This window comes from Astatotilapia calliptera, chromosome 10 (genome assembly GCF_900246225.1).
Source record: "Astatotilapia calliptera chromosome 10, fAstCal1.2, whole genome shotgun sequence".
In the NCBI taxonomy this organism is placed as follows: Eukaryota; Metazoa; Chordata; class Actinopteri; order Cichliformes; family Cichlidae; genus Astatotilapia; species Astatotilapia calliptera.
Window position 1 is genome coordinate 20,628,699 of NC_039311.1, and position 13,016 is coordinate 20,641,714.

General features: G+C 40.3%; 1 long non-coding RNA gene across 1 annotated transcript; it reads right to left on the reverse strand.

Annotated features, from left to right (window-relative positions):
- Nucleotides 1-10,764: 10,764 nt before the first annotated feature.
- LOC113030927 (uncharacterized) lies at nucleotides 10,765-11,771 on the reverse strand. Its single transcript, XR_003273666.1, has 2 exons — nucleotides 11,564-11,771; nucleotides 10,765-11,149 (listed from the first exon to the last, which is right to left on the reverse strand). It is a non-coding gene; the product is annotated as an uncharacterized LOC113030927 (long non-coding RNA).
- Nucleotides 11,772-13,016: the final 1,245 nt, after the last annotated feature.

Here is a 13,016-nt window from a genome sequence, read left to right on the forward strand (position 1 = left end):
TCGAACTCGGTGCTATGAACGAAGTTCAGCTAAATTGTTCGCGCTAATTCGACAAGGCTCAACCAGCCAGACTGAGGCGCCTCCTTGACACCTTTAAGCCAGACCCTATCGATCTTTGCTAGATAAATTGAAATGAAATGAAAATAAAGAGCCGTGTTCTGCTCCCAGGCTAAGAAAGAATCATTGATGCAGACTGTGCGGATCACAAATACTCCCTAACCTGTAAGGCTGGGGTGTCCAAACTTTTTTCACTGAGGACCACTTACTAGAAATTGGGTAAATAACCTTAACTTTAGTGTATTAAAGATCACAAAATCACTTAAAAGTGGTCGAATATGTTATATTGTTGAATATAATTAAAGACAAAACTGCTTTCATCACAGCTTTCCATAAATGGATCTTTATTGATTCATTCAGAAAAAGCTTTGGTAGCTCGTTCTCAGAACAGCCTCAGATTTCTTCTTAGACAGAAGATTTACAGCACAGAGAAAAAACAATAAAGGGGAAAATAGGACGGGTAAATTTCAAGTTTGTTATTTAAGTTATTAAGCTTAGCAACACACCTATCAACATTAGTTTGAAATGGTTAACATTAACAGACTGAACTGGACTTAATAACAGGAGTGCATATAATCTTAGTAAATTATTGTGGTGAGTATCAGCTGCGCTGGGTATGTAAATCGGGCCATCCAGCTGCGGTGCTGATTCGACGTCACTCGTGCCAAAAATCCGGACAAATGTCACTTGATCAAGGAGCAGATCTGCATCAGATGAGATCAGCTGACTACGTGTGTGTGCTGTGCAAAAAATGTTTTTGAACATTAATAAGTCGTCTTTGTGCACATATTGTTTACAGATATCAGACTGCAAAGAGCGCTACAGAGAGTCAACATTTCACCAGCTGTCAGTGGGTGAATTTTTGTGTCCTAATTTAAATAAAAAATAAATACAAAGAAACTAGAGAATTTTGCCCGGAATTATTCAAAATTTTTAGATTTTTTTGGGTTACCCTTCTAGATTGACAAGTTTAGCCCGTTACACAAAAAGTTTGGACACCCCTGATCTATAACAATGACAATCAGAACATGGCTATCCAACACTTTGTTTTTAGTGTTACTTACTATTCTAATAGATATTGTATGTTCATCTAGGAACAGCATGATGTAAATACAAGACGGGCCCTCGTCCTTCGTGCACTTCCTGTGTACCTGCGTGAAGATGCCTCCACATTATTCAGGACTTGTGATGTAAGTATACTGGCCTCAGCATCAACCATATGACATCACTCAGAACTCAAGGAGAACCAGGGTGTATATCAGGAAGGATGTTCAACACAGTCCTCATCTGACTTGTTTTCTCCCATATATCAACTATTGTTGAATAAGATTGCAAGAAGATTGTTACGCATAAACCAGAAAACATGAAAATAGTTGAAAGTTTTTATCTGCAGATTTTTTTTGTATAATAATCCATCTCCCTTTTTAAAATTCAAGTGTTCTATTTTTTTGGAGGTGCCATGTTGTGGTCAGAGAAATGTTTGGTAAATAACAAAAACGAATATCTTGGCATATATTTATTATTGAAAACATTTATTTACACACATGTTTTGAAACCAAACCCAAATTAAGATTATTGTAATGCATCATGATGTATCGCAATATCAAATTAAATCGTTGACATTATAATCCTAAAAGAAACGTGCGACTTATGAAGATTCACACCTCTAATCAATAGCATGATTTGTGTCCTTGTGGGGCTGAACTCATTCTTGTATTATTTTTGTTTTGCAGTCAGCAGATGGTCCAGACCTCACTGACACTCCTGTGGCTCTGCTGACAGTTGTCACAGATGACACTACTGATTCGGCCCTCTTCAGTCCCGAAAGCATCTGCATTGTCGTTGAGGATGAAATACTTGTGAATGGTCCCACAAATCTGGCTGACTCATTTCTCCTGCTCTTTGGGTACATCTATGCACTAGACCTACAATACCTAAAGAAACTTGAGCTTACATTCACATTTATCCAGAAGGTTGTGATGTGCCTTGAGGACAACAAACCACTGAAAGGGCGTCTACTGACGCTGAAGAATGATTTGTTCAATGAGTGAATCACTCAGAATGGACTACTTGTTAAGCTGAGTATTGAGGAAGCTTTTTTTTGTTTGTTTTTTTCCTAATCATTTGCCTCTCCTACCTCACATTTAAGATGAATGACTGTTCAGTTCATGCACTATTCATGTTTAATGTTCTATTGCCTAATACGTAAATGCACTGCCTTGATGTTTGTTCCCTATAAGTACAGCAGTGGAAAACAGTACTGTTTTTTTTTTTTAATGTATTTTTAAAAAAGAAAGTGAGCTGCAGCTGTCAAGGTACAGTAAGTGTTAAATGCCTCAATGTTCTAATAGCTGCAATTGCTGTTAATACTGAAAATGTTATTGAATTTTAGAATTGAGATGGAGACCCTTGGAGTCTTTTTCTCTTGTTTTATTTATGAAGCACTTTTTTATGAGTGAGCTCTGTTGTTTGTGCCTTTTTAAAAGCACATTGTGTTTAATAAAAAGTTGTTAAATTGTTAGTGTTGTTACTTTCATGTTTTCTAACACTTTTAGCTGATTATAATTTACTGGGCAAACAGTTTAGAATTATTTGTAAGTGTATTTCCCACAGTATTTTAAAAATATTGAAGATTATAAGTGTTATTTCCCATATTATAAGTTAGAAAATATGAAAAAGTTTGAGTTTATTTCCCACATCGTATGAGTTGCAATATGTAAAATATTTTGAGTGTATTTCCCACCTTAATTAAGTTGAAACATATTGAACATTTTGAGTTTATTACTCCCTAATTATAAGTTGAGGAATATCAACATTTATGAGTTAACATTGACGTAATTTAAGGCAACTGCAACTATAATTTTTATTTTAGTTAAACTTAAAACTTTTAAAAACATCACTAAAAAATTGTTGTGTAATCTGTTACACAACAATTTTTGAGTTCTGTGAGCTTATTAGGTTTTACAGTGTAGGAAAGAGGTGGCTTTTTTTGCTTTCTTTACTGTTTTCGCGCTGTCCTTAGAAAAAGCTTAAAACAGGACAGTATTTAGAAAAAAGCGGGGCTTATTTATATTATCATAACTCTGGATTTACTGGCCTGTAATTAAAATTTAAAAACTTTGAAGTCCGAACTTTCAGTGTGGGTTGAAATAGAGACTCAGCGTGGCTGCAGCTTGTTGCTATGTCAAATTCAAATTCAAATTCAAATTTTATTTGTCATGTACACAGTCATACACAGTACGATATGTAGTGAAATGCTTGGACAACTGCTCGTGACCTAAAGAGAACAAAAAAGGAAAAGGCTATGAATAAGATAGGAAATAAATATGAAAAATTAAAAAGGGTAAATTTAACTAGGAAGGAATAAAATATAAATTAAGGTTAAAAATGAAATAACTGTACAACACAAATTAGAATGAAGGGTAAATTTAACTGGGAAGAATAAGATAAAGATAAATATATAAATTGAAGTTGAAAATAAAATAACTGTACAACAAAATAGAGATGGCACGATACCACTTTTTTATGTCCGATACCGATACCGATATCATAAATTTGGATATCTGCCGATACCGATATGAATCCGATATAGTGTTTTTTAATCAACAAAACTGTTTTTTAAATATCTTGCTGCAGTTTGTATAAGTTCATACTCAAGTTTAAAACAACAACTACACTAAAGCTATTCTGTTATACCTGTATGCAAAAAAAAAAATATTTCATAGTTCAGCAATACTGATCAATCTAATAAACTTAAACCTACACCATCCTCCCTATTCTGGTATTTTAAAGAGTACTTAGCGTAAATATTAAGCAACCTAACTAATAGGGTTCCAACTCCCAGCAACAACAAAAATAAATAAATAAAAATTGGGGAACCACCCCTCACGCGCCACCTCATGATGCTTAATCGACGTAATCAACCTTAATTTGATGCAGTGTGAAAAAAAATGCACAGAAATCAATTATTTTTCAAGAAATATTAAATAGATTCAACATCTTTCTTCAACAAAATTGCAGACTGCACAGATGGTACCTTCCCAAAGGAAAAAGTACTATAGCTTACTAGGGTATATATATTAGACTTAATAGTCACTATATACAGTAATTGACTTCTATTCATTTTACATCAAATTAAAACTTTGTGTGTCAGATAATTATTTATTAAAAGCTAGACATTTTAAATGAGAATAAGAAAGAAAAGTATGTCTTTGTGCCCCCTTTTCCCAGTTAATGCCCTATCGGCCCCCCTGGCTAAACTTTGCTAGATCCGCCCCTGCACAGTTACCAGCGTCAGCTACGTAGAAAAAGATCCTCGAGTAGAAAGTAATATTAAATAAATTCTAACAACAGCTGATCAAGCTTAAACGTGCTGCTGTTGTTCAGCCGCTGGTTTTCTCTTTCTGGTGCAAAGTGGACCAAAAACAAAGACGGACTCGCGACAGAAAAGCCGATCAGCTGATCATTTAAGCAGTTTCACAATTGAAGTAGCAGCCGGAGAGCGAGAGGCAGTCGCTCGTTAAGCTTAACGCAGGAATGCTTTACAAACATTCAGAGATGGACTTACACACTTGCTTTACTTCTCTCGGGGATAACTTTGTCGGAGATGAAATGCCAGGTTGCTAGCGAAGCTCCAAATGCTATCCAGACCACAGGTCCCGCATGCCACAGCCGCTCTATCACGTGATGCATACTGCTCCGACATGCTAACGTTCTGAGGTGAGTTATGGCGTGTTGCAAGTTTTGTGAGGTGCTTTCGTGATATTTAATGGATCGGATTACATTTTTTATTTTTCTCCGATATCCGATCCAGTCATTTAGGTCAGTATCGGACCGATACCGATACGTAATATCGGATCGGTCCATCTCTACAACAAAATACACAATACACAATATAGAACTATATAAGAATGTATGAAGAAATCTAAATATAAATAAATATATACACAATAACAGCAGCTGTACAAGTATTAACCGGAAATGAAGAATATAGTGACCAGTGTTGTGCAAAACCAAAGTCCAGAAAGTCCAGTGTGTGTGTAAGAACCATATGTGTGGGTCAGTACTGTGTGGTGGTGTGATTGAGAGACCGTATCACCTGCGGGAAGAAGCTCCTCCTCAGTCTCTCTGTGTTGGTCTTCAGGGAGCGGAATCGCTTTCCTGACCTCAACAGAGAGAACAGTCTGTTGTTGGGATGGCTGAGGTCCTTCACGATCTTCCTGGCCTTGGTCCAGCACCGCCTGCTGTAGATTGAGTGCAGGTCAGGGAGCTCGGAGCGGATGGTGCGCTCAGCTGACCGCACAACCCTCTGTAGAGCTCGTCTGTCCTGCATGGTGCTGTTCCCGAACCAGGTTAAGATGTTTCCCGCCAGGATGCTCTCTATGGTGCACGAGTAAAAGTTCCTGAGCACCTTGGAGGGCAGTTGGAAGTCTCTCAAGCGTCTGAGGTGGTAGAGACGCTGTCGGGCCTTTTTCACCACGGTGTTGATGTGACAGGACCATGACAGGTCCTGCGTGATGTGAACTCCGAGGTATTTGAAGCTGTCCACTCTCTCCACTGGGCACTCGTTGATGACGGGGGTCTGGTAGTTCCTCTCCTGCTTAGTGCTGAAGTCCACTATCAGCTCCTTTGTCTTACTGACGTTTAGAAGGAGGTTGTTCCTCTGGCACCAGTTCTCCAGATTCCTAATCTCCTTCAGGTAGGCCGTCTCGTTGTTATCAGAGATCAGGCCCACCACGACGGTGTCGTCAGCAAACTTGATGATGGTGGTGGAGCTGGTAGTGGCCACACAGTCATATGTGTACAAAGAGTACAGCAGGGGGCTCAGAACACACCCCTGGGGGGCTCCAGTGCTGAGAGTGGTGGAGGCTGAGACATGTCCGCCCATCCTTACTGCCTGTGGTCTGCCAGTTAGGAAGTTGGAGATCCACTGACACATAGATGAGCTGAGTCCCAGATGCTCCAGCTTGGTGGTGAGTGTGGAGGGAATTATGGTGTTAAATGCAGAGCTGTAGTCTATGAAGAGCATTTTAACATAATTCCCCCTTCTAGTGTCCAAGTGAGTGAGTGATGTGTGGAGGAGATGAGAGATGGCATCGTCTGTGGAACGATTTGGACGGTAAGCGAACTGTAGTGGGTCCAGTGTGTCTGGTAGTGAAGAAATGATGAAGTCTCTGACCAGGCGTTCAAAGCACTTCATCACTACTGAGGTGAGGGCTACAGGGCGATAGTCATTGAGAGAAGCAGGGTGGGGTTTCTTCGGGACAGGAACAATGATGGACTCTTTGAAGCATGTGGGGATCACCGACTGAGATAAAGAGATGTTGAATATCTCAGTGAACACAGGAGCTAGCTGGTATGCGCAGTCTCTTAGGATACGACCTGGGATGCCGTCTGGTCCTGCTGCTTTCCTGGTGTTCACTCTCTTGAAGGCTCTCCTTACTTCATGCTCGGAGATGACGAGCAGGTTTCCGGTGCTGGCAGTATCTTCCTGTCTGCAGCCGTTAGCGCCGCTAACACTAGCATTGTTGGAGACCTTAGCTCAGGCATGGGCGAACTACGGCCCGGGGGCCACGTGCGGCCCGTTAAACGTTTTGATCCGGCCCGCCAAACTTGAAAAAAAAATGTAATAAATTAACCTTGTTAATGTTTTATTTCCCCTGCAATTCTGATGTTTCCTCACTAGATGGCGCACTCTAGATATATTGGCTTTGTTGAGGTGAAGCGGCGTAGGCCTATTACTCCACGTTTGCACTTTACCCTGTGACCTACCGCCCCTCTATGAAGATGAGCGGACCCAAGAAAAGGAAAGTGGACAGAGAATGTCGAGTGTTCAAAAAGGAGTGGACAACTAAATATTTTTTCACTGTACACCGATCATCTGCTGTTTGCCTGATATGCCAAGAAACTGTGGCGGTTTTTAAAGAGTATAATATTAGCCGTCACTTTGCCACAAAGCACACAAATTATGCTAGCAAGCTCTCAACAAAAGAACGGGAAGCTGCTGCTGAGAAGTTGGCAGCTAATTTGAAGGCTCAGCAAAGTTTTTTTCACCGTCAAACTGCCATTCAAGAATCAAGTACCAAGGCCAGTTTTATGCTTTCATTCAAAATAGCAAAGGCCAGCAAACCACTGTCAGAGGGCGAGTTTTTAAAAGAATGTATGGTAGAGACAGCAGGTATTTTGTGCCCGGAGACCAAAGACAAATTTGAGAAAATCAGTTTATCACGGCGGACAGTGACTCGCCGTGTAGAACTAATAGATGAAGATATCACCAGCATATTAAACAAAAAGGCGAAGTCATTCACCTTTTATTCTGTAGCACTGGATGAAAGCAATGATGTCAAAGACACTGCTCAGCTCCTCATTTTTATCCGAGGAATCAACGAAACCTTTGAAATAACGGAGGAGTTTTTGACAATGGAGTCTCTGAAAGGACAAACACGGGGAGAGGACTTGTTTGAACGGGTGTCTGCTGCCATCGAAAACATGAAGCTTCCCTGGAGTAAGCTTGTTAACGTCACCACAGATGGATCTCCAAATTTAGCGGGAAAAAACGTTGGCCTGCTGAGGAGAATCCAGAATAAAGTGAAAGATGAAAACCCTGACCAGGATGTGATTTTCCTCCACTGCATCCTCCACCAGGAATCTCTATGTAAATCGGTGTTACAGCTGAATCATGTTGTGAATCCTGTGGTGAAACTTGTCAATTTCACACGCGCACGGGGACTTCAGCACCGTCAGTTCATTGCGTTCCTGGAGGAAACTGATGCGGATCACCAGGACCTGCTTTATCACTCCCGTGTCCGCTGGTTGAGTTTGGGCAAAGTGTTTCAACGAGTGTGGGAGCTCAAAGAGGAGATTGGCATGTTTTTGGAGCGGCAGGGGAAGACTGATGAATTTCCTGAGCTGAGCAACAAGAGCTGGATGTGTGACTTCGCGTTTGCTACGGACATATTTTCACACTTGAATGAGCTCAACGTGAAACTGCAGGGGAAGGAGCAGTTTGTGCATGACATGCACACAAACGTGAAAGCCTTCAAATCCAAGCTGGCTTTATTCTCCAGGCAGATTTTGAACAAGTCATTCACTCATTTTCCTACACTAGCCACGCTGAAAGAGGCCGGAGCAAAAGTAAAGAAATACAGTGAGTCACTGGATGCACTGCACGGAGAATTCTGCCGTCGGTTTTTGGATTTCGATAAAATTGACAAGTCACTTCAATTGGTGGCCTTTCCTCTGTCACAAGACCCCGAAACAGCTCCAGAGGAGCTTCAGCTCGAACTCATCGACCTTCAGTCCGACCCTGCCTTAAAAGAGAAATTCAGCTCTCTGAAACTAAATGACTTCTATGCTTCACTCAATGATGCCGCGTTTCCAAATCTAAGGCGAAAAGCGCAGATGATGTTGGCTTTGTTCGGCTCTACCTTCGTGTGTGAACAGACATTCAGCATCATGAACATCAACAAAGCCAGCCACAGATCCAAGTTAACAGACCTACACCTCAGATCAATCCTGAGAATCGCCACAACAAAACTAACTCCAGACTTTGATGCGCTGGCTAAAAAAGGAGAACAACAACACTGCTCCCATTAAAATGTGTGTCTCCGTGATACGCACGTTGTTAAAATGAACAGTGCGCGCAGATAAAATATAACGCTTCACAGACTGACTTGCTGCAACTGTTTCGAACTTGCACTGGTCGTTGTTGACTTTTGGCACCGGGGAAACAAATTGAATAAAAGGAACAGGACAAGTACATCTGCATCTCCTACCGTTTTTGGAAAGAAAAAAAAAAAAAGTTAGGAGGAGAGTGATGTGATATCCTGAAGGATAACATAACTTTCAGTGCTTTAAAATAAAATGTTCATTTATTTGATTTTCAGTGTTTAAAGGCTCATTTCGAAGTCAGAGATTTTATTGTAATGCTTTTCTTCATTTAAAAAAAATGAAATTAAAGCACATGTTTTCTCCATATCCCAAGATGTGTATTTTTCCCCCAATGAGGTGATGTTTTCAAAGCATGCCATCTATCTACTCCTGTTCCGGCCCATTTGTCAAATGTTAGAACTCAATGTGGCCCACGAATCAAAAAGTTTGCCCACCCCTGCCTTAGCTGCAGCCTCGAAGCGAGCATAGAAAGTGTTCAGCTCGTCTGCCAGAGTCACGGCCGCGTTCGTCATACCGGTTGTTGGTGCTTTATAGTCCGTTATTGTCCTTAGTCCCCGCCACAGGCTCCTAGAGTCACTCTGTTGGAGTTGTGACTCTAGTTTCCTCCCGTAGCGCTGCTTCGCCTCTTTCACCGCCCTCCGCACGTTATATGACGCGGCTTTGTACGGGTCCATGTCCCCCGTCTTGAGTCCCGTGTTGTAGGCAGCGGTGCGGGATCTCAGAGCGTCGCGGATGGTTTTATCCACCCACGGCTTCTGGTTGGGAAACGTTGTGATAGTCTTTGTCTCCACGGTATCATCCGCTAGTTTCCCGATGAATCCCACAACCGCTTCCGTAAACACGTTGACGTCATCGTCGGAGCTGTTTCTGAACATGCCCCAGTCTGCGTCATCGAGTCAGCTGAAAATAGTCATGTGACTTGGAGGTGCAGCCTGTCGGTGGACCACAGAGGGTTAATAACACTCACCTTCCTTCCATTTCCAGAGTGTAACATCCAACCACCTGTGTAAAAAGCAAAATTCCCAAGGTGTTGTTCAAAATGTGCTCTGACACAGTCATAAGCATGGCTTGCTACTGAAAACAAGAAAAAAGACGGTCATGCTATGGGCTGAACCATTTGTTAATGGTGCAGGGGGAACACTATCCAATATATTCAGTTTTAGCATTTATATTCACTGTTGCAAAGATCATGAAGTCTTTGTCACAATCCATACTGTCACCAGTGTTGGTGAAAAAAGTGATCAGTTACTAATTACTGATTACTTCCGCAAAAAAGTAATACTTATTTTCAAAAGTAATTAATTACTTAGTTACTTAGTTACTTTTTAAAAACACGATTTACAACCTGAATAGGTGATAAAGCAATAGATCTTTCAGCCCAATTCTACTTTTTCTGCATAATCCATCATACAAAATGTAATCAAATGGAAAAGTCTCTTTTTAAAACTTGTTTTATTAGTTTTAATCTTTTAACTTTATGCATCAAGCAAACATTAAATTATATGCAACATTCACTCACCAGAAGAAATTTGTTTAACATTTAAACCTATTTTCTGCACATTCCAGCACATAAAATAAAATATTTTTTTGTGTTTACACTCAGTCTTTCAAATAAATGCAAGTAAAACACAGTAGAAAATAAATAAAGTCAAAGACTAGCAGTCCTGTTGCTCTATTTTCAACTGTAAAGCAGGAGTGGGGCAGGCGGAGGTTTGCCCTGGTGCAGGTGTGCCGCAGCTGTCAGTTGAAGAATCTGCGAGTTTGTCTGTGAATTTCCCATTACGTCGTAGCGTACTGTCGGTACTTGCTTGGAAGCTAAGGGGTTCTAAACTTAGACTAAAGAAGTTTTTTCCCACGCACAACGGACGCTAATGTTTTTGTCACTTTTTATGGAATCAAACTTAAAGTAAGGTCAGTTGTAACCACTGACTCATTTTAAATAGTTTAGGACAGCCAAACTACAGACCAGTTGCTAGGTTCGGCAGGGCTACAATAGAAAGCGAGGCGAATGCAGAATGAAATGGCTGGAGACAGGAATTTGAGCAGCAACAGTTATTATTTTGCACAAAAATGAAATAAACAAGACACAAATTCCACATTGACAGTAGTAGTGATAATAACCATAACAATAATAAGAAGAAGCCGGCAAAACAAAAATAACCCCAAAAATAGTCGTTTGAGCTCAATATTCAATTGTCTTTTTGTCTTTGGTCATTTGTCAAGTCAAAAATTCTTAGTCTAGTTCTTGTTCTCTTTCGTTTGTGGTTTGTGTGTTACCACTTGGGAGTCTCCGTCGAGGAAGAAGAGTAGGTTCCTCTGCAAAGTTCAGTCTGGGCTCAGGCTCGCCATCTCCATCCGGAGAGAATCCATTGGAATCCAAAATCTTAGTTCCTTCCACACGGACAAGGGAAAAAAACCTAGCCTGCACAACAATATTAACATTATTGTACACAGCCAGCTCCGTTTCTTCTCTTGTATCACAGCTATAGCTTTAGTTCTTTATCTCTTTTCACATTTCTTTCACATTACCACAGTAATACATTACATGCATGCTTTGAATATATCTCTCGTTATACATGAAATTATTTTAACCATGTAAACAACAAATGAATTTCTTGTTCTCTTTTTAACCATGAAATTATGATTAATAGGTATAACCAGCAAGATAATACATTTTTCCAATCATCCTTCAAGTATGCTAAACAAATCCTACCACAACAGCATTTCAACCGTTTTTAAACAGCAAATTACCACTCGCGAATCGGTATGAACAGAAGAAACAACTTTTAGCAACAGACTAACACATTAACTTTTCAAACCCATGGGCTAAACTCACCAAAATGTTAGAAAATTCCGCACGAGCTATCCGTGACCTGTCTCATCTATTTCCACGTGCGAAAAGATCTAGCTCATGTGAAATGATGGTCTGGTGTTTCGGAAGACGGGGCTAAAACCACCTTCAACCAATGAAAAAGGCATTTATCCCTTGTGATCCAGCAACAGAAAATAAAGTTTGCTAGAGGATCACACTTCCTTTTTTCAAAATAAATGTTTCTTTTCAAAATAAAATAATGAAAATACATTTATACAATCAAAACGAAAACAAGAAAAAAATAACAAAAGGTAGTTTTCTCTACTGGGTTACACAGTACTTCCACGCTTTAAACGCTGCACGCTCATACTCTCTCCCGCATTCGATATATGATCCATTCTTGATCTGCACACAGCTGTTGTCACGAACGTGGCACTCGCTTACATCATTGTCATGAGACACTCTCGCAAAAAAATCATGGTTTTAGTAACGCAGTAATGCAGCGTGCTTACGGGAAAGTAACAGTAATCTAATTACCGTTTTTGCAATAGTAATAAAGTTTTACTTACTTACTTAGTAATCCCTTACTTTACTCCTTACTTGAAAAAAGTAATCGGATTACAGTAATGCGTTACTGCCCATCTCTGACTGTCACACACAGGAAGTAAAACACAAACACAGTGAAAATTATGTTTAATATGAAGGTTTCCATAAAAGTATGTCTTCTGCTACTTTTTCCTGCCAAAAGAAAAGCAGAGCAAAGCAAAACAACAAAGTAAATGCAGCTGTTTCCTGCTACAATAGACAAATGCTGTGTTTTCCTTTTTATTTCCAGACACCAGTCTACCTGCTCCGCCATGATGTGCTAAAAATTGAATGCCAGTAATTGACAGAATCAATATATTCTCATTAATTCAAATAACTTTATCTGGTTAGAGTGATATTAATGTCTGCCATGATTAGAGCATTGTCTCAGTCTGCTGAGAGTGGCTGTCAATGCAGTTTTAGAGACATAAATATCCTCAACTGCTGAGCAGGTGTGCCAAACCCTGTATATTGTTTTGTGAAAATTGAAGTGATCCAAGATTACCTGATATTTCCATGTTGTTCCATCAGCCATCCTTTACTGCTTCTTTATTAGCTGTTCCCTTCCTCATTTCTCCCTCACCCTTCCCTCCTCCCGTCCTTATATATTCTGTCATTGTGGCTTTGTGTCCTATATGCACTCGGTCGTCGTGCAGACAGCCGTGTGCAATTAAAGCTGCTTGTGCAGGAGAGTTGTATGTGTAATGCTTAGCCTTGGTTCAGGAAGACTCTGCTTTGTAAAAGAATACTCATGGTATCAAATAAATCTGTTAGCTAAGTCAGAGGAAGGCAGAGTGGCTGTGTGTTACCGAGAGTTAAAAAGAGGTGGAATACGTTGGGGGAGGAAGGGAGGAAAGAGAGAGACCGGGGGGACGTGACAGTGTGACAGACA